This window comes from Lepus europaeus, chromosome 11, assembly GCF_033115175.1.
Source record: "Lepus europaeus isolate LE1 chromosome 11, mLepTim1.pri, whole genome shotgun sequence".
In the NCBI taxonomy this organism is placed as follows: domain Eukaryota; kingdom Metazoa; phylum Chordata; class Mammalia; order Lagomorpha; family Leporidae; genus Lepus; species Lepus europaeus.
Window position 1 is genome coordinate 84,337,291 of NC_084837.1, and position 18,780 is coordinate 84,356,070.

At 43.1% G+C, this 18,780-nt stretch overlaps 1 protein-coding gene and 1 non-coding gene across 6 annotated transcripts in view; one reads left to right on the forward strand and one right to left on the reverse strand.

Moving 5' to 3' along the window:
* TLN2 (talin 2) overlaps positions 1-18,780 on the forward strand; it is a 481,872-nt gene that overhangs the window by 213,688 nt on the left and 249,404 nt on the right. The gene's annotated exons all lie outside the window — the stretch shown is intronic.
* LOC133770666 (U6 spliceosomal RNA) lies at positions 10,727-10,832 on the reverse strand. The gene has a single exon (XR_009867371.1). It is a non-coding gene; the product is annotated as a U6 spliceosomal RNA (small nuclear RNA).

The window sequence follows — 18,780 nt, forward strand, 5'->3', positions numbered from 1 at the left end:
CAAACTTGAGCAAAAAGGAGGAAGCTGGAAGCATCACACGCTGTGTGTCTTCAAAAATATATACAGAGTTGTCCATGTTTGAACAGCATGATGTTGGCATAGAAACAGACATCCCCACCAACGGAGTGGAATAGAGAGCTTAGATGTAAGTCTGTATTCTTAGAGTCATTTGATTTTAACAAGGCAGAGAACATCCAATAGGGAAAGACCTGTGTTTCTTCATTAAATGGTTCTGGGACACTTGTACTTCCACATGCAGAAAAAAAGAATGAAATCAGATCCTGTCTCACACCACGTTATAAAACAACCCAAAATGGATTAAAGACTTAAATATAAGACCCAGAAATTGTAAGACTGTTAGAAAAAGAGACATAGGGGAACTCTCCATGACACTGATCTGGACAGCAGATTTTTAGACAGGAACTCAAAGAAATACGCAAAAATAGAAAAATGGGACTATATTAAACTAAAAATAAAATCTTCTACATAGGCAAGAAAACAGTGAAAAGACAGTCTATGGAATAGGAGAAAATATTTGTAAACCATGTGTCTGTTAAGGGGTTAATATATAAAATACACGGGAAACTCAATCATAAGAAATCCAACAATTGGATTAAAAAGTATATAAATGGTTATTTCTCAGAAGATGTTATACAAATGGCCAACAAGTATATGAAAAAGAAGTCAAAATCACTAGTCATCAGAGAAATGCAAATTAAAACCATACTGTGATATCATCTCATACCTGTTAAACTGGCTACTTTCATAAAGAAGAAGATGATCAATATTGGAGGAGATGTAGAGAAAAGGAACCCTTGGAAACTGTTGGTGGGAATGTACAGCCATTATAGAAAGCAGTATGGAGTTTCCTCAAAAAATATAATTATCACATGACCCAACATCCCCACTGTCTGAAGTAAAGGAAGTTATTACATCAAAACGATATCTACACTCATATGTCATTGCAGCCTTATTCATTGTAGACAAAACAAATATCAACTTAGTATGTATCAACAGATGAGTGAATAAAGAAAAAAAGGGACATGGACATGCAGTGGAATACTACTGAGCCTTTAAGAAGGAACTCTTGCCATTGGGACCAACAATGGATAAGTCTGGGGAATGTTATTCGTATGTTAAATGAAATAATCTGGGCAAAGAAAGAGAAAGACTGCATGTTTTCACTTGTATGTAGAGTCTAAGAAAGTTGAACTCATGAAAGTAGAGGTAGAGTAATGGCTACCAGAACTTGGAGAACTGCTGGTTGAAGGAGTGAATTCAAAATATCTTTTGTGTAGCACGTGGAGTACAGTTAATAATGACGTACTACAGGGGCCAGTGCCATGGTGCACTAGATTAATCCTCTGCCTGTGGCTCCGGCATCCCATATAAGCGCCGGTTCTAGTCTCAGTTGCTCCTTTTCCAGTCCAGCTCTCTGCTCTGGCCCAGGAAGGCAGTGGAGGATGGCCCAGGTGCTTGGGCACCTGCACCCGCATGGGAGACCAGGAAGAAGCACCTGGCTCCTGGCTTCAGATCAGTGCAGAGCCTGCCATATCGGCCATCTAGGGGGTGAACCAATGGAAGGAAGACCTTTCTCTCTGTCTCTCTCTCTTACTGTCTGTAACTCTACCTGTCAAATAAGTAAATAAATAAATCTTAAAAAAATGATGTTTTACATTATTGAAAATTCACGAGAGTAGATTTCAAATTATTTTACCCAACATGCATGTTATTTAGCTTTATTAGCCATTCCACAAAAACAACAGCCTTATCCCAAAACAACTTGTTGTATATGATCAATATATGCAGTAGTTATTTGTGAATTAAAAATTTAAATTTTAATTCAAAGTATTTTGTGCACATGCTTAAAAATAGGGAATATTACAGAAAAGTTTGTGAAAAGCAACATTTTTTGTAGAATGTTTTTTCTTTTTGGGTGGGGATTTCTGCATGTATGAATATTATGCTTGCAACACTGTTTCCCATTTGACCACTTCCTTAGTGTGTTGTGATTACTGATGCTCTCATTGTTAACATCTCCATACACTTTCCTCCCTGTGGCTGGTTCACGTGTCTAGGCCTTCCATTCCTTGCTCTGTACCCTCAGATGACATCAGCAACCTCTGTTGCATGTTCTACTTAGACACACATTTCTGATCTAATAGCAACATTTCCCCATTCTAACTTCTCAATTTTGGGCAGCTGTACCTTGAATTTGATATTCTTAAAAGTTGGTGGTAATGCATATTCTGTTCTTCAATTCCAGGAAAGTCTTCTATGAGGTGGTTTATCTATGTATTCCTAATGCTCAAAGCCAGTGAGCAGTGTTTACTCCATTCTTTTTTTTTTTTTTTTAAGATTTGTTTAGTTTATTTGAAAGGCAGAGTTACACAGAGAGAGAAGGAGAGGCAGAGCGAGAGAGAGCGAGAGCGAGAGAGAGCGCTCTTCCATCCGATGGTTCACTCCCCAATTGGCCGTAATGGCCGGAGCTATGCTGTTCTGAAGCCAGGAGCCAGGAGCTTCTTCTGGGTCTCCCACGTGGGTGCAGGGGCCCAAGGGCTTGGGCCATCTTCTACTGCTTTTCCATAGCAGAGAGCTGGATCAGAAGAGGAGCAGCCAAGTGTTGAACTGGTGCCCATATGGGATGCTGGCACTGCAGATGGAGGCTTAACCTACTACACTACAGCACGGTCCTCTACTCCATTATTCTGAAGCACATGCTGCTCACATTGGTACCTCGTTGGGTAGTAGGATTCTCATCTGTCTCCCTTGAGTCTGATGTCTTCACAGTTTTGCACCTCAGTGGAGTTTGGTCCTGGGCTGTGAAATGACATTTCAGTCAGTGATAGCCACATAGGAAGCAGTGATTTCACAAGATTTTAATAAAGCTGAGAAAATGCTGCTTCTGCTAGTGTCACAGGTATCCTAACAGTGCAACCCGTTTGTCAACAGAATAGAACAAACATCATCACAGCATCACGTTTGTGGTGATGCCTGTGTAAAAAGACCTAGTTGGCTGTCAGTCTTATGAAAGTGTAGCACACAAAATGCTGTTCAGTACACATTGCTTGATAGTGATAATAAATGACTCTGTCACTGGATTATGTATTTGTTATACCATACTTTTTTTGTTGTTGTTGTTATTTTAGAGCTTTCTTCTATTTACAAAAAAAAAAGTTTCACTCTAAAACCATGTGCCGGGTATGTCAGCAGCATTGGCCTCATACTTTTCATGTTGACTTGATTGCATTGTACTGTCTCAGTTTGTTAAGTACTCTATGATGTCCACACTTGATGCAGCAACACATTTATCAAAATGTGCCGTCACAGTAAGTGGCATGACTCTGTATTTAGATGGATTCTCCCTTTCCCCGTGCACCAGCTATCTTGAGTCTAGCCTTGGGTTTATTCTAAACTCTCAGTCCTCCCATTGCTCCTCCTAGGAAACCAACTTTTGGAAACTTCACTCCCACAGCCCTCATCCTTGGTCAGGACAGGTCGATCTTTAGGCATGTGGCCCATCTCCAAGTTAGTGGTGGAGGGCAATAAAGATGAGACTACAGCTGGAAGAACAGCTTGGGCTCTGGAGTCTTTGAAGGGGTAGTAGCTTGATATGTACAGTTTGTCACCATTTATTGATGACTTGATGGGGTAGACACTGTGTTCCTTGGGAACTGGTGTGTCTTGATGTCCTCCCACCGGCCCTGTAGAACCATGTGATGATGACATTTCACACAAAGCAGTGGCACTCTTGGTACCCACTTTCCAGGACCAACCCTGGGAAATACTGTTTAATGCTTTGGGCAGGCTGAGGCATGGTGGTCCACCATGGTTTATTAGCTTGGGAAAAAGTCTCTTACCTCACATTATGTAAATCTCTTCTGTGTTCAACTCAGAATACCATTGCTGCTATAGGGAAGAATCAACTCTGCCTAATTTAGGTCTCATCATTGTGATGAATGTGGCCAGGAGGTCATTATAAAGAATTTTGCCATGCTGGGACATAGAAATATTTTCTCTATTTAATGCTCCCTGGGTGAATTTGAAGTGGGAAATGGGGCTTCATGCCGAACACTGCTGTTAAGTAGGAAAATGTAATTTATGAGTGATTGTTATCCTATTGAATGTCTTCTTTTAGTCTCAAATGTGTGTCTATATGTACACGTGAGAGAGAGAAAGAACACAGAGTACATTTGATTATTTTAACACATGGTGTGTTTTTGTGGGTACTTTGGAAAAAAGGTTGGAAAGATAATTGAGTTTTGTTTTTAATGCTTCCATTTTCTCTTGAATTCAGTGTCTGAACATATCTTCTGTGTAACTGTGTTTGGTAGATTCCCTGCTTTGATGGGAACCAGATGGATGGCAGGCGCCTTGGGATGCTGGTCCCTTCCCTGTGTTAGCGTTGTCCCCTCTGCACTCCAGGCTCCTAGCCCTCCCCACTAAGCACATCCCAGGCAAAGCCTTGACAATGCAATCTGGAGTCTCACAAACATGCTGCAATAAGTTGTTCTTCTGCTTTCAAGCTGAGTAGCACATGGAGGAGTAGGTGGCTATGGATGGACTTCTTCCTTCTTACCTTTAATCTTTTAGGTCAAGGTGCTGACAAGGCATGTTCTGCCCCAGTGCAGACAGTGCTTATTTTCCAAACTTCCTGTTATATTTGTGCCCCCAAATAGATGTTGGAAAAATCTTTAGAGCAGACCCCATTTATTTATGAACGAGATCTTCAGCCTAGTGAAGCCCAGTCTTGAGGAATAGAAAGCAGTCAGTATTTACCTTGTAGCTGTGATGACCCGTGGTGATGGTCTACCTTTTAACTGAGTAGTGGTCAACAGGCCACGGTTGCCTTACTCTCATCTTGCAACAGTCTAATTCCAACTAGAAATTTTTTTAATTTTAATTTTGATTGCTTGATATTGGTGATAGGATAGGACGATGAGCAAATAGAACTGTTGCCTATATGAGACGTTTTAGCCTATATTATACAATCATATATTTGTCTTCAGAGTTGTATGTGTCCAATAAAACTTGGAAGAAATTGTTGTAAGGAGACAAATCTATTTGAGCAACTTTTTTTTCTTTGTAAAGATAGAGTGACAGAGAAGGAGAAACAGGGAGAGCCAGATCTTCCATCTGCTGGCTCATTCTCCAAATGGTATAACCAGGGCTGGATCAGGGGAAACCAAGAGACTCCATCCAGGTCTCCTCTGTGGGTGACAGGAGCCCATGTATGTGGACCATCACTACTGCTCTCCCAGGTATGTTAGCAGGGAGCTAGATCCAAAATGGAGTAGCAAGGGCTCAAACCAGTACTATTGAAATGGGATAACCACATCACAAATGGTGGCTTTACTGCTACACCCCAGCACTGGCCCCTATTTGGACAACTATAATCTAGCACAGACTCTCAACCCTTCATCAAGAGAAGGAAATAAAAGAAGTTTCAACAAGTCCTTGTTATTCCCTGGTCCTATGTGTTCCCTGATCTCATATTATTCAACTCATTGACCTCTGTGGGATAATGGACAACTCAGTCTCTCCACAGGAGGACTTGTGACCACAGACACCTGGATTGTCTGGGATTCTTGGTGGCTTTGGAAAGTGTGAGGCAGACACAAGGGACATATAAACCTGAAAGTGAGTTCCTTGTTCTCTCTTTTGGCCACTCTTCTTGGAAGTTTGGATCCAGAGGAAGCAGATTCAATATCCTAAACAGAGAAGGAAATACAGATTGACAGGGCATGGCTGATACATTGACTTGGGTTTTCCAAAACACTGCAGTGCACAGGAGTCCGTGGCAAGTGACCGATGCACAGAGAGTTCAGAGGAAGAGGAAGGGATCTTCCTAGGAGGATCTGGTAGATTTTAAGACCAAGTAGAATTTCTTGGTTCATTGATGTGAGTTTTCGCTGCTTACAGACAAAAAAGAGACTGCAAACCACAGTCATTTGGACAAGGTAGAAGTTTTTTTTCTCTTATCTATATTGATGTTCTTGAGGTGGGCTTCTTAAGGCTGTGGGACAGCTCATGGAGGTCGGGCAAAGGCCTGTGCTTCTTCCAGCTTGAGTAAGAATTCACTGTGATGCAATCCAGCCTCGCCTGGGGCTGAACTTCCAAATTCACACAAGGCAAAAATGCTTACAGATGTCATTGTCCATGAACATCCCTGAGGAAGGGTACACAGTACAAGCGAGTATTCTCTCTCCTCATCAGCCCAAGGCCAGCAGGTGTTTCTTCTGGCTTTGGGATAGCTTTCTGCTAACTTGTTGGCATCCGGTATTTAAGGACCATGTTGTAAACAATGTACTCCCTCTTGATGTCAAGGTAGGACCCCAAGAGGAGTTTAGCAACTGCGCTAGCCCAGAGGCCTGTAAATTCTTGTGTTTCCTCCCAAGGTTGCTGTGGGACCCACATACTTACTGAATGGAAAGGTGTCAGATTTATTTAGGTACACTCTTTTTATTATGGAAACTTTCAAAGATGTTCAAAAGTGAAGAGAAACATGTAGTGAACCACACCACAGGCTCCTTCCCAGGTTCCATACTGACTGATTCTTCACCATTCTTGCTTTTTTCCCCATCATTCTTGATTCATGTATACACTTTGCTCTCCCCACCCATAATATTTGCAAACATGTTTGTTACTATTTCTTCTGCCAATATTTTAGTATATATGTCCACACTTTTTTCTTCTACAATTTTTAAAATATTTTACTACATTCATTTCAAATGTAGACATTATATGCATATATGCTATTTTTTTGAAAGCATACTACTACCACAGAGTGAGGGATTCATGATTTTAAATTTATTTATTTATTTGAAAGACAAAGAGAGAAAGCTCCCATTTGTTTTTATTACACAAATGCCTGTGCCAGCTGGAGCTGGGCCAGGCCAAAGCCAGGAGCCAGATACTCAGTCCCAGTGTCTCACAGGAGTGTCTGGGATCCAGCTGCTTGAGCCATCACTGCTGCTTCCCCTGGTGCATATTAGAAGGAAACCGGAATCAGGAGCAGAGCTGACACTTGAGCTCAGGCGCTCCAGTATGCATTTCAGGTATCCAAACAGTCGTTTCTTAACCACTATACCAAATGCTTCCCCTCCTTAATATCATGAAATATCAAGGTCATGTTCAAATTATCTGTTGTCTGATTATTTTTAAATTGTCTTTGAATCAAGATCTAGATAAGGTTTATTCAATGCAATTAGTTGATATCTCTCTGTCTCTTTTTAATCTAATTAGGTTTTCCTTCCATCTCTCTCCCTCCCCCTGTGATTTGTTTGTTGAAATGGGGTGGTTTGTTATCTGAGCAGAGATTGGCAAACAGAGATGATTCCCTTTCCCCACCTAGGGGCACTGGCAGCATGGAGACAGATTGGGTTGTCACAACTCCCGTTGCTCCTGCCATGTAGTGAGTAGAGGCCCTGGGCACTGATAACATCCTACAATGTGCAGCACCCCCACACCTCACTTAGATGCATAGAACGAGAAGTTACCTGGCCCAAAATGTCAGTAGAGCCGAGCTGAGAAACCCTGCCGTCACGTCTCCCACGGTCTGTGTATTGGTGACTGCTTCCCCATTGTGCCATGTAACTCATTTCTTTGTTCTTCATATTTTCTGTGTCTCAAGGTTTGGTCAGCTTTGAATCTGTGAAGTAATTTTGTGTGTGTGTATTGTGTGTAGACTACATTATAGGCAAGCTATATATTTTCACTAAGAAATACTTAATGATTAATCATTGATCACCATTGCCCATATCATTCAATTCATTACTGATTGTAAGATAAGGATACTCCAATTCTACTGTTTCTTCCTTTCTTATATATGAGAATTTTCTGCAAAGAGGAACTTTTTTCATTAAACTTTATTTCAAGTATTATTTTTTGAAGATTTGTGTATTTATTTGAAAAGAATAGTTATAGATGGAGGAGGAGAGGGAGATATCTTTCATCCACTGGTTCTCTCCCCAGATGACTGCAATAGTCAGGGATACTTCTAAGCAATCCTATAATTAATTTTTTGAATTCCATTTCAGGCATTTCTTCAATCTCTTCATCTTCACATTCTAGTATTGAAGTGTTCCACTGAAGGCATCGTGTTGTCTTCCTATTCTTGTTCTTGAATTGCTGCATTTATTATTAGGCATTTGTGGAGATACTTTTTTTTGCCCCCCATGATGGCTTTTATCTTTAGACTGTGCCTCTGTGGATTAGTGGAGTCTCTGTTCTTTCAGTGAATACCCAGAGGTGTGTGCTGGGTGTAGCCAGGGAGCTCTGTTCAGTGCTCCAGGGTGAGGGGGTGTCCAAGGTGACACCAAGGTTGGATATGGTAAGTCTTTTTTTTTTTTTTTTTTTTTAAAGAAGGGAGGTTTGTTCTTCTCTGTTGGCATAGTCTTGCACTCACCTCTCCTCCAGAGACCAGTGCCCGGGCGCTAGCCCCAGTGAATACAATATTCATCTGCACTGCCACAAGAACTGCACAAAGGATCTGTGCAGTCCTTGGTGTGAGCAGTAATGACCCTCACCAGCCAATCAGGGAGCCCTGAGCATGTGGAGCTGCCCACAGTGACTGATCAGAGACCAAGCCACACCCCGCACCCTCCTATGCAGCCACAGTGTTTTTGCAGTCCATCCCAGTGCACAAGGCTCCCATAGTCAGGAGTGCCCAATCTCCTGTCAATTCTCCCAGCAAGACTCAGGTGTCTCCTCTCAGGTGGTTGCTGGGTGCATGGACACAAGTTTCTGCAGCTGTTACATATGTCCAAAATGGCGCCTACTCTCTGTCAGCTAGTTACAGGATGCTGGTACCGTGTGGTCGGGGAGAGAGAAATGTGGTCCCCCACCTTTTCCCTCTGGGTTGGCAGGTACACTGTCCCTCACCGGGCTCCAGGCTGGACTCATGCCAGGCTCTTCCCACAGCTGTATTGCCCGTGGTTGGGTCTGCTGATGGTCTGGTCTCACCTCACTCTCCAAAGCTGCTGCTAGGCTTTCATCTCTTTGAAGATGTAATATCAAACCAGGTGTGGATTCACCATTTTTCTGGATCTTTTCATTGGGCAGAACTAGAACTATGGTGTGTGTGTTTTGGCAGGGGGGATGAATGTGCATAAAGATAAAACAGAGTATTCATTCCTAAAGATACTTGCAAGTGAAATTCAGGTTTATGGGATTTTTAGCATCACCAATCAAAAAGTCTGATCTATAAAATAAAGCTCATGCAGAAGCATCTTAGTTCCTTTGGGCTGCTAGAACAAAAATGCTATAGACTGAGTAGCTTATAAGCAACAAAAATGCATTGCTCACAGTTCTGGAAGCTTGCAAGTCCAAGATCAAGGTCCCAGCAGATTTGGTACTGTTGAGGCCTGCTTCCTGCATGATAGGTGGTGCCTTCTGACAGTGGCTTTCCTATGGAAAAAGGCAAGGGATATCTTTGGGGCACTGACGCCATATGAGTGGTGGTGCCTAATCACCTTTCAAAGGCCCTGCCCCAACAGAGGTCACACCATGTTGAGGGGTTATTGTTCAGCCTATCTGCATTTCAGGAGGTATCAGGCATTTAGTCCATAGCAGGAAGTGTTTACTTTTACCCTGTAGAAGTTACTGGCATTTTGATCCTTGTAGTTTTGTTTTTGTTTTTGTTTTTTAAATGAAGAAGCAAATATATGCATGCTTTGGTCTTTGTAGCTTCCTTCCTTCTCAAGCAACAACATGCTGTAAGTGTCTGCTTGGCTTTGGTTTCTCTACTTCGTCTGTCCTGGTTCTGACCACACAGCAGTGTGTAGAGATAGTCCTCAGTGTTTCACGTAGCTGCATTGCCCTCCTTTGTATTGATTTGCTTTCAACTTTGCAACACAGGCCCTGCTGGTGGGTGCTGGGCTGGTTTCTACCTCTCGTTATGACATAGAGTTCTGTGGAGAGGAGCTTGTACTATCACTTTTCTTCCAGGACCTGTTAAAAGCCAAACAGCTTTAGGATGTGACTCCTCCTGTGAGGATGCAAGGAAGATGTCCATAGGCCTTTGGGATCGAAGAGAACCTTGGAGCAAGAAAGAGAGTAATGTTTGGGAGAAAACAAGAACATTTGGTGGAGCAGAGTTAGGTCTTCAGATATTACCAGTTAGGGCTTTTTAGGAAGGTTAGGTAGATCTACATTTTGATGACTTATCATGCTGGGCCAAGCGCTATGGATTTTCTGCCATAGACCAGGAGTTGGCAAACCTTTCTACTAAAGGACCAGCTTGTGTAAATATTTTAGGCTACAATCTATGCAGCGCCTCAGTTCTGCTGTTGAAGCACAAAAAATAGCCACGCACACTTCATAAACGACTGTGGCTGTGTTCCAATAAAACCTGATTTATGGGCACTGAGATTTGAGTTTTGTATAATGTTCAGGTATCATAAATAGAATTCTTCAGGGTTTTTTCTTTATAAAATTTTTTAAAATGTAAAAACCATTCTCAGCTTGAGGGTCATCGCTGGCCAACCCCTGCTGTAGGTATTTGGGAACTGTAGAAGATTCTTGAGGATGGGAGGGGCTTGCTTGAGATTGTTGATTGTGTCTTCAGAGGAAGGAGCCCCAGTCCAGAAGGCTGTTGATGGTGTAGTTGGAAGGAGGCTGTGGGTTTCTTCTCTTGTTTTGTTCCTTATTAGCTGTCATTGGAGAACTGCCGGGAGACATCAAGCTATTATATTATTTTATACTGAATTCACAGTTGTTTTTTTTTTTAAATACAGAACACTTTGCACATTTGCATGTCATCTTTGCACAGTGGCCCTGCTGATCTTCCCTGTAACATCTCCGTTTTAGTACATGTGCTGCCAAAGAAGGGCAGAATTTACATGCATTTCTTAAAACTATGTTCTCCAAGTTTCCACAGATTATACACAGAGGGATCCAAACTCATCAGCCCACATTGTATGGGCTTACGGCAAAATTGTCTCATTTTGTGCCTCCTTCCCCACTCCATTTTCTTCCCCTATCAAGAAACCCAATACTGAACCCCATTTGAAGATAAACCTTGGGGCATGTATTTGGCCCAGTGTTGAAGTTGCAGGTTGGGACACTCTTTATTTCTTATGGGAGTGCCTGGTTTGAGTACTGGCTCCTCCGTTTTGAATCTGGCTGCCTGTTAACATTTACACTGGGAGGCTTGGGATGATGGCTCAATGAGTCCCTGCCATGTACCTGAGAGACCTGGGTTGAGTTCTGGGCTCCTGGCTTTGTCCTAGCCCCAGCACTGGCTGTTGTGGGCATTTGAGAAGCAAACCAGTGGATGGGATCTCTGTCTTTCTCTCACTCTCTCTGTCTTTCAAATAAGGTGGAAATGAATAAATTAAAGAATTTAAGAGCTCAGCTTTTTATAGCATTTGTCTTGTATGGTTTTATGTCTTCCTACACTTGCAGGCTCACGATAGAGAAAATAGTACTTTGTTTGTAGGAGGAAAATCAAAGATGATGTAAATGAAAAAAGTACATTTTCATATAATGGAAATTATTAGAGCAACTTTTAAAATGTCACTGCAGATTAATGCAGACAAGAAGAAGCTGAATATATTAGAAAGTAGGTCAAGTTACTCATGTTTATGAATGAGGTGAATTACAGTATAGGTTTAAGTTTATAAAATTGGGCATTACTGTAGTTTATTTGAATTATCTTAGCCCAAATGGTATTATACCAAAATATAATTAAAATAAATTGAGTTTATTTTTTTGTCCTCTGTGGTTGAGTATCTTATATCTAATATTTCATAAATTTAATAAACTAGTAAAAAAAAGATGCGCTTCTTATTGTCGTTCACATTTCCTGTATTAGACACAGACTGGTTGCCAGGGAATTAAAGCTGGAGTAGATTTAATCCTGGGGGCTGGTGCTTCCAGAATCTTTGGAAGGTTTAGAGGAAGTATCTGAGCTTGTAGGATGCTCCCAGTTCCCACAAGAGCCACTTCTTTTGAGAATCGAGAAAGATGCTACAGCCACTACCATGCGAAGCTGTTGAATAGGAAGTTAGTTCTTGAGTGGCTAGCTCAGTGCTGTGTGGATTCTATGAGTAGGTCTCCCTTCTGGTGGAAGCTCTTGCACTCTTCTTTCGTCCTTGTGATTTGGTTGCGATCAAAATCACCCAGGAGCTCATGTGATCCCTGGAGCCTGTAAGTCATGTTGGGTGTTACAGCAGCAAAGTAGTCAGGGCAGTAGATAATGTGTAGCTCTCTCTTCCTCTCTCGTTCCACCGTGAACCAGTCCATGGTGCTTGCCACAGTCTCCAGATTCACAGAATGTCTTTGAGATGGGCACACTCCCAGCTTGATAGCCATTGTGGGTAGAGTTCCAGAATTTCCCTTCCTTAAATACGTGTGATATGTTTTGATAGACCTGTTGAGTGATAATAGTAAGTAGTGTTGTATCAGTGTCACCAGTCACTAGTCGTATGGGTTGACAGTGCAACTGATGACATCCCAGGATGTACATTACAGAAAGCTGGAATTGGGAGCAGAGCTGGGACTCAAACCCAGGCATTCCAATATGGATTACAGGTGCCTAAACCAGTGACTTAACCAAATGCCAAATGCCTGCCTCTGCATTTTTTTCTTTTGGACAAGACAGTCATTCATGAGTATGGACATGGAAATGGTCTTTTAACAAGAAAGTCATTGATTTTGAAATTGAACAGACTTGGATCCGAGTCCTCACTCCACCACTTGGTACATTTGTGTAATTTTGCACGTGTTGACCTTCCTGTACCTATTTCTTGTGTCTCAGGTGGAGGTAGCACCTCCCCCCTATCATGTATGTAGTAAGGTAATGCTGAGCACAGTGTCACAAGGAGCAGGGACTGTGTGGCAGGCTGCTGCTCTCGGGATGGTGACACTGTCATCACTGGTCGACTTCCGTCTTCACTGTCAGTGCCTGGAGAGCTAAAAAGCCCTTTTCCCTTCCCTAGTTGTGTTCACTGTCCGGTTAGGCTGCTTGTGTGTCTCTTTACAGCAGCAACTTTCCTGTCCATGGTCCTGGCTGTCTTGGATGTGGCTTTCTGTTTGTGCTTGTGGGACTTCCTCCTGCCTTTCAAGTGCCCTTGGATTCCTGGGAGAATGTCTCTTTCCTCAAGGGAAAAATCCCTCTTAAGGCTTAAAGCCTCAGAGCAGTCATGAGGTCAGAAAAGTCACGGGAGCTTTCTGTCATCCAGGCATCCGGAGCTCCTTCCGAGGCTTAAAAGGCTGCTGGCCACCCACTTGCAAACGTGTGCCCCTTACCTTCTCAGTTAGATCTCTGATTCCATCTCAGTGGTGGTTTTAAGCTAAAAAGATCTTATTTCTGTTGCCTTTGCATTTTTCTTTCTTGACTCTGTCCCCCCTTTGACTTACCAGCAACTCCTAAGGCAAAGTAGGTAACAGTTGATGGGAGGATGTTGGTTCCTTGTCTTGCAAAGTCCCCACGATGGCTGTATCTTTGTAGACTTTTAGAGAAATAAAATGAATCAGAAACCCCAGCTTCAAAATCATCTTTGCATCCTCTCGTGTGCCAAGTAAACTGCTGGGGACAGTCCCTATTTGGTCTTCATTTAGCTTCATTAGACCCCTTTGTGAAGCAGCTCTGACTCTCCCTCTTCCCTGCTCCAGCAGGTGTATGTGTCCCTGAGCGATCATCCTTCCCTCTTTGGGAATTTGCCCCAAGGGCAGTGTGCCCCAAACGTGAAGACTAGTGAAACTGAGTCATGCTGTGGCATAACCACTTTCTGCTCTGCTGTGAGCAAGTGTGCTGCCCTTCTTCCCCTCTAATGGCTAACCTCAAAGACCTTGAACTTGAGCTGCTAATTATTTTGTGTAAATGCTCTCTGGCATCTTTATTAAGCCTTTGCCAAGGATCTGAGTTGTCAGCTTAATACTGCGAGATATCAGAAGGCTTCAGTTTGTGTGAAATAAGAGGTCGATCTGCCTTTCCCTCCTTCATCCACTTGGCTTATTCGTTTGTCCAACAAACATTTATTGAACATCTACAAAGTACCAGGATTTCTACTGAATGTGGGAAGCATTATTGTCAGTAAGGTGGAAATAGAATATATTTTAGTATAGCTGAGGCAGAGGGTTTAAGACAGAGTTGAGCTTAATAAGTAGATCTTGTAATATCTAATATGGGATTTAGAAATGTTCCAAAGAGCAGGTAGCATCCACAAAATGATGTAAGCTGTGTGAGTTGTGACCACATGGAATTTGGGAAGAACACTGGCTGAGATGTGGACAGTGTGTTGAAGTGCAGTGAGAATGCAAGGCGGGGGGGTGCTGGGCGGGAACCTGCTGCATGGATGTGGACAGGCAATGATGAGATGATGATACCCCACCTTATTTAGGAATTCAAGTTGTCAGGACTTAGGTGATTGTGTGTGGGGATGTGCGAGGGGGTGGTGTCAAAGCTGGTGCTCCCATTGCTGGCTTGGGCAGCTGAGTGATTGGTCGCGTCCTTGACATTAGGAACCCAGGAGGGGATTGAGTGGAGGGGGAAGAGGCCAGGAGAGAAGTGAGGAATGGACTTGGGAATGAGATGAGTTTAATATGCTAATGAAAGGTCTTGGGGACATGTGGAGTAGGTTGAGGTCATGGGTCTGGCCTCTGTCTGCAGACCTGGTGATGTGAGTCTTGAGAGTGGATGAGATTGACTAGGCTGGAGTGTGGAGTAGTAAGGGGACTGGGAGAGAACAGGAGGAAAATGACATTTAAGCAAAAAAGAACCTGAAGAGGGCCTGGGAAGGAGGAGTTGGAGGGATGAGGGGAACCCACTACTTTTGTCTAGTGCTTTGCAGACAAGTGTGGACTAGAAGGTGAATACCTGCTTTGTCAGCAGGGGAGCAATGGTAACCTTGGCCAGAACAGGTCCCAGGTGAGTGCTTGGCACAAGCCAGGTGAGGAATAAGATGAGTGATTGGCAGTCTGCCTGTGTAGAGAAATCTTGCAGGAATTGCAGGTGCATGGGGGAGGACCCAGATAGGGCAGTAGCCTGGAGATTTGTAGGTCTATTGAGAGGGCTTCTTACTTTAAGGGTACATGAGGCAAACTGAGTTGAAAGCTTCTCCTGTGCTTCCTCCTTTGTCATGTTTACTACTCCAGGTTATATAATTTTTTTGGGGGGGGGTGGATACTTTAAAAAGTTTTGGAACAATCACATACTTACAGAGAATCTTAAAATACCATGTAAAGACTGGTTCCCTGAACAATTTGATTGCTAAGTGTGTGACCTAATACAAGTTTATTTTAGCAGGTATTTCCTACAGAAAGACATTCTTGAATGCAATCATAGTTCAGTCGTCAAAATTACAACTCTATAATCATTGTGCATCATTAAGCTTGACCAGTTGTCCCAGCCACGTCCTTTAGAGGGAAGAGATCAAGCTCAGAATCATGTATTGCATTTACTCGTGTCTTTGGATGCCTCTGATTTGGAACTCTTCTTGAGTCTTTCCTTGACGTTTGTGCTTGGACCCTTTTATTTTTTTAAGACAGTTACAGAGAGAGGTAGAGAGAGAGAGAGAAAGAGAGAGAGAGAGAGAGAGAGGTCTTTATCCGCTGGTTCACTCCCCAGATGGCCTCAACGGCCAGAGCTGTGCCAATCTGAAGCCAGGAGCCAGGAGCTTCCTCCGGGTCTCCCACTTGGGTACAGGAGCCCAGGACTTGGGCCATCTTCCACTGCCTTCCCAGGCCATAGCAGGGAGCTGTATCGGAAGAGGAGCAGCTGGGACTAGAACCGGCGCCCATACAGGATGCCGGCGCTTCAGGCCTGGGCTTTAACCCACTGCGCCACAGTGCCAGCCCCAACTTGGGCCCTTTTGGAGATGAGGGGTTAATTTTTTTGAAGCATCCCCCCCCCTCAAGTTTGCCTCTGTCTTCCCTCATTAAAAAGTGCGGGTTATGTATCTTTGACAAGAAGGGCCCAGAAATGACGCTGTGCTCTTTCTGCATGCTTTTGTGTGTTGTGCAGTCTGGATTGTTCCAGTGCTGATAAGGTTCACCTGGTCACTCGAGGAGGGCCATGTTGGCCTCTTTCCACCTCCGTAAGGGTTATTCTTTTTCCTTCTCTAATGTGGAAGTATTTTGTGGAGAAATATTAATAGAGTATATTGTTATCACATTCCTCATCACACTTACTTGTTGACATGGGCTCATGTGTTCAAATTTTATTCAACAAAATAGTCTCTTACGACGATGATGACCGCATTGTTTTTGATATGGATGATTAGAGCCTTTTCAAACTGGTTCCTGTGTGCTGTTACATGTCTCCGTCATTCTTGGAGCAGTTCTATACTTCCTGGCATAATAAGATGTGCCAACGTCATCTTGTACTTCCATTTATTTAAAAAAAAAAAAAGTAATATGAAGCCAAGATCTGAGCATTGAGCATGCTTTTGGTCATTGGGTGAAACTTACCCCAGACTGCCTCAGTGGACAGAGCTCCAGGTCTCAGTTGATTTTTTATTAACAGTAGTTAGATTCTGTAAAGTCTATTAAAACACGGAATTAATACTGAGACATTGCTTCTCAGCGATAGCACAGGATTACATTCTGTGAGCTGATCACCAGGACTTTTTTGTCATCTTGCTCATCAGTACCTAATCTTGTTTTATGTGTTTCTATTTAAAGACACCTGACTTAACACACATGATTGATTCATTAACATTGAACTGAAGGCCAATATTACCATAATTCATGCTCGAATGAAGCTTATCTAATACGTACATTTTCTGCTGTAAGACACAAGACAGCCTTCTGTGATCAGCCCTTCAGCACTATGCTTGGAGCCCTTTTAAACAGTGGAATCAACAAAAGGCAGAAAAATGCAAAAAATGTGGCACTCTGTAGACTCTGAAAAGGGTACTTGTTCACAATATGAGAGCCCAAACCAAGAAGCAGAATGTTGCCAAATGACCTCAGCTGGGAATGTGTAAATTGGGCAACTCCAGTTTTTCACTTCTGTGTCTATGTCCATGAAAAGCTGCAAAAGTGCCAGGGGTATTGATTTAAACATTAGCAAATGAGTGAATTTGCAATTAGAAATCTGCAAATAATGAGAGTTGTCTGGGCATTGTATACTAGTACGTATATGTGTACTTGTACTGCTACTAAGCATGCACACACTTTTGTGTGTCTATTTTTTCATCGTGAAACTTACTAATTCACACTGGTACTTAAGATTCCAGTTGTGCACTATGGAGTTTCTTCTTTTTTCTGTTTTGGGCTGCTGGCACCACCTTCCACAAACCTTTCCTGCATCTCAGGGCTGTAAGGGAGAAGAAGGGAAAAGAGTGAGGTCACATTTTAGGATTCTGTTTCGATTAGGCTAACTCACGATAACGTGATATTACCATATTTATAAACCCCCCTTTTGTTCTTGAAATTTAAAACAATGTAAGTATAGTTAAGGAGAAAAAAGGTAGCGTGTCAAAGCTGGTGAGACTCAAGGACTGGAGAGTGAGTTGATGTTGGTGGCTTAGGGCGGCACCATACTGTCTGGGAAACGGAAGCATTCATTGGTTTTTTCTAGGCTCAGGCATGAGTGGTGGGGGCTGTGAGCTATGGCAGAGCTTCAGTAGGATGGCAGGCTGCTCGCTGGGAGCTACTCTTATTGGAGGTCTCTGCCTGCCTGCATACCCAGGGGGCCCTCAGAGGACAGAGAGCAGGTCTTGATTTATTCATTCCTGTGTCTCCAGGGGCTGGCAAGTGTAATAAGGGGTTGGGGAGGGGGGCATTTGTGGAATTTATTTGACCACATGTCACAGAATCGTTGTTCTGCCTCTGTTTCAATTCCCATTCTTCTCCTCTACTACCCTTCCCTTCAGTTTCCCTGGAAGCCCACATCCTTCCTAAAGGAAGGAAGACTTCCAGGCCCTGACTGCCCAGGGGGGAGCTCTCCCAGCAGCTGCTGGAGGCTGGGGAGAGCTCGTGGAGGCTGCTCATGGGGACCATCAGCAGTGGAGCCCTGCAGAACCACGTGGGGTTCCCAGCCCCAGCCCCTGCTGGCTCTGGGGTCAGGAGCAAGTCACAGAACTTTGCTCATCAGTTCAGCCATGTGTGAAATGGAGATATATTTGAGGATTCAATGAAACAGCATTTTGGAAGTACTGAGCAAGTGACTTTGCTTAGTCTATAGTAGCAAGGGTGTCAGTGCTGAATAGCTGGCTCTGTGGGACTGCAGGTGTCATGATTTTTTTCTGCTGTAGGCCTTTTCCCCAACTTAGTGCTGAACTCCATATTAGAGGAGGATTTTCTGGTTCCTGCCTCTTGTTTGTTGTCAGTAGCCATCCTCTCCCCCAGCATGATGCAATGCTCTGTACCCAGTAAATAGTAAATGTAAATTTGTCAGTGAACAGTCCTCCTTCTAGTATCTTTTCACCTGTACATGATCTCCTAATAGAGCAGTTTCCTCCCCTTTTGTCAGAGCTCTGGGGAGATAATCGTTATTTTTTCCAACCTTTTTTTTTTTTAAATTATGAATCAGTAGTCTGTGTAGCATGGTTGATGTTACGGTCTGTGGCTGTTAGAAAGCATTTTTCTTGCTTTCCTCTTCAGTGCAAACACTGCCCTTGGTGCCTTTTGGGCTCTCATTAGACAGAGAAATGTCTGCACAATCACTCTCTATTTTTACTCTTTTAAGATTATGGCACAAACGCCAAGAGGTCTTAGAAAGAAGCCTGTTGATTGCTCAGCCTGGGGTCTTTCTGGAAAGGCCTGTTAGTAGCTGAATTGGATTTTGTAAAACCTCAGCAGGAAGAGATCCAGTTGGTAATGGGTCTGTCA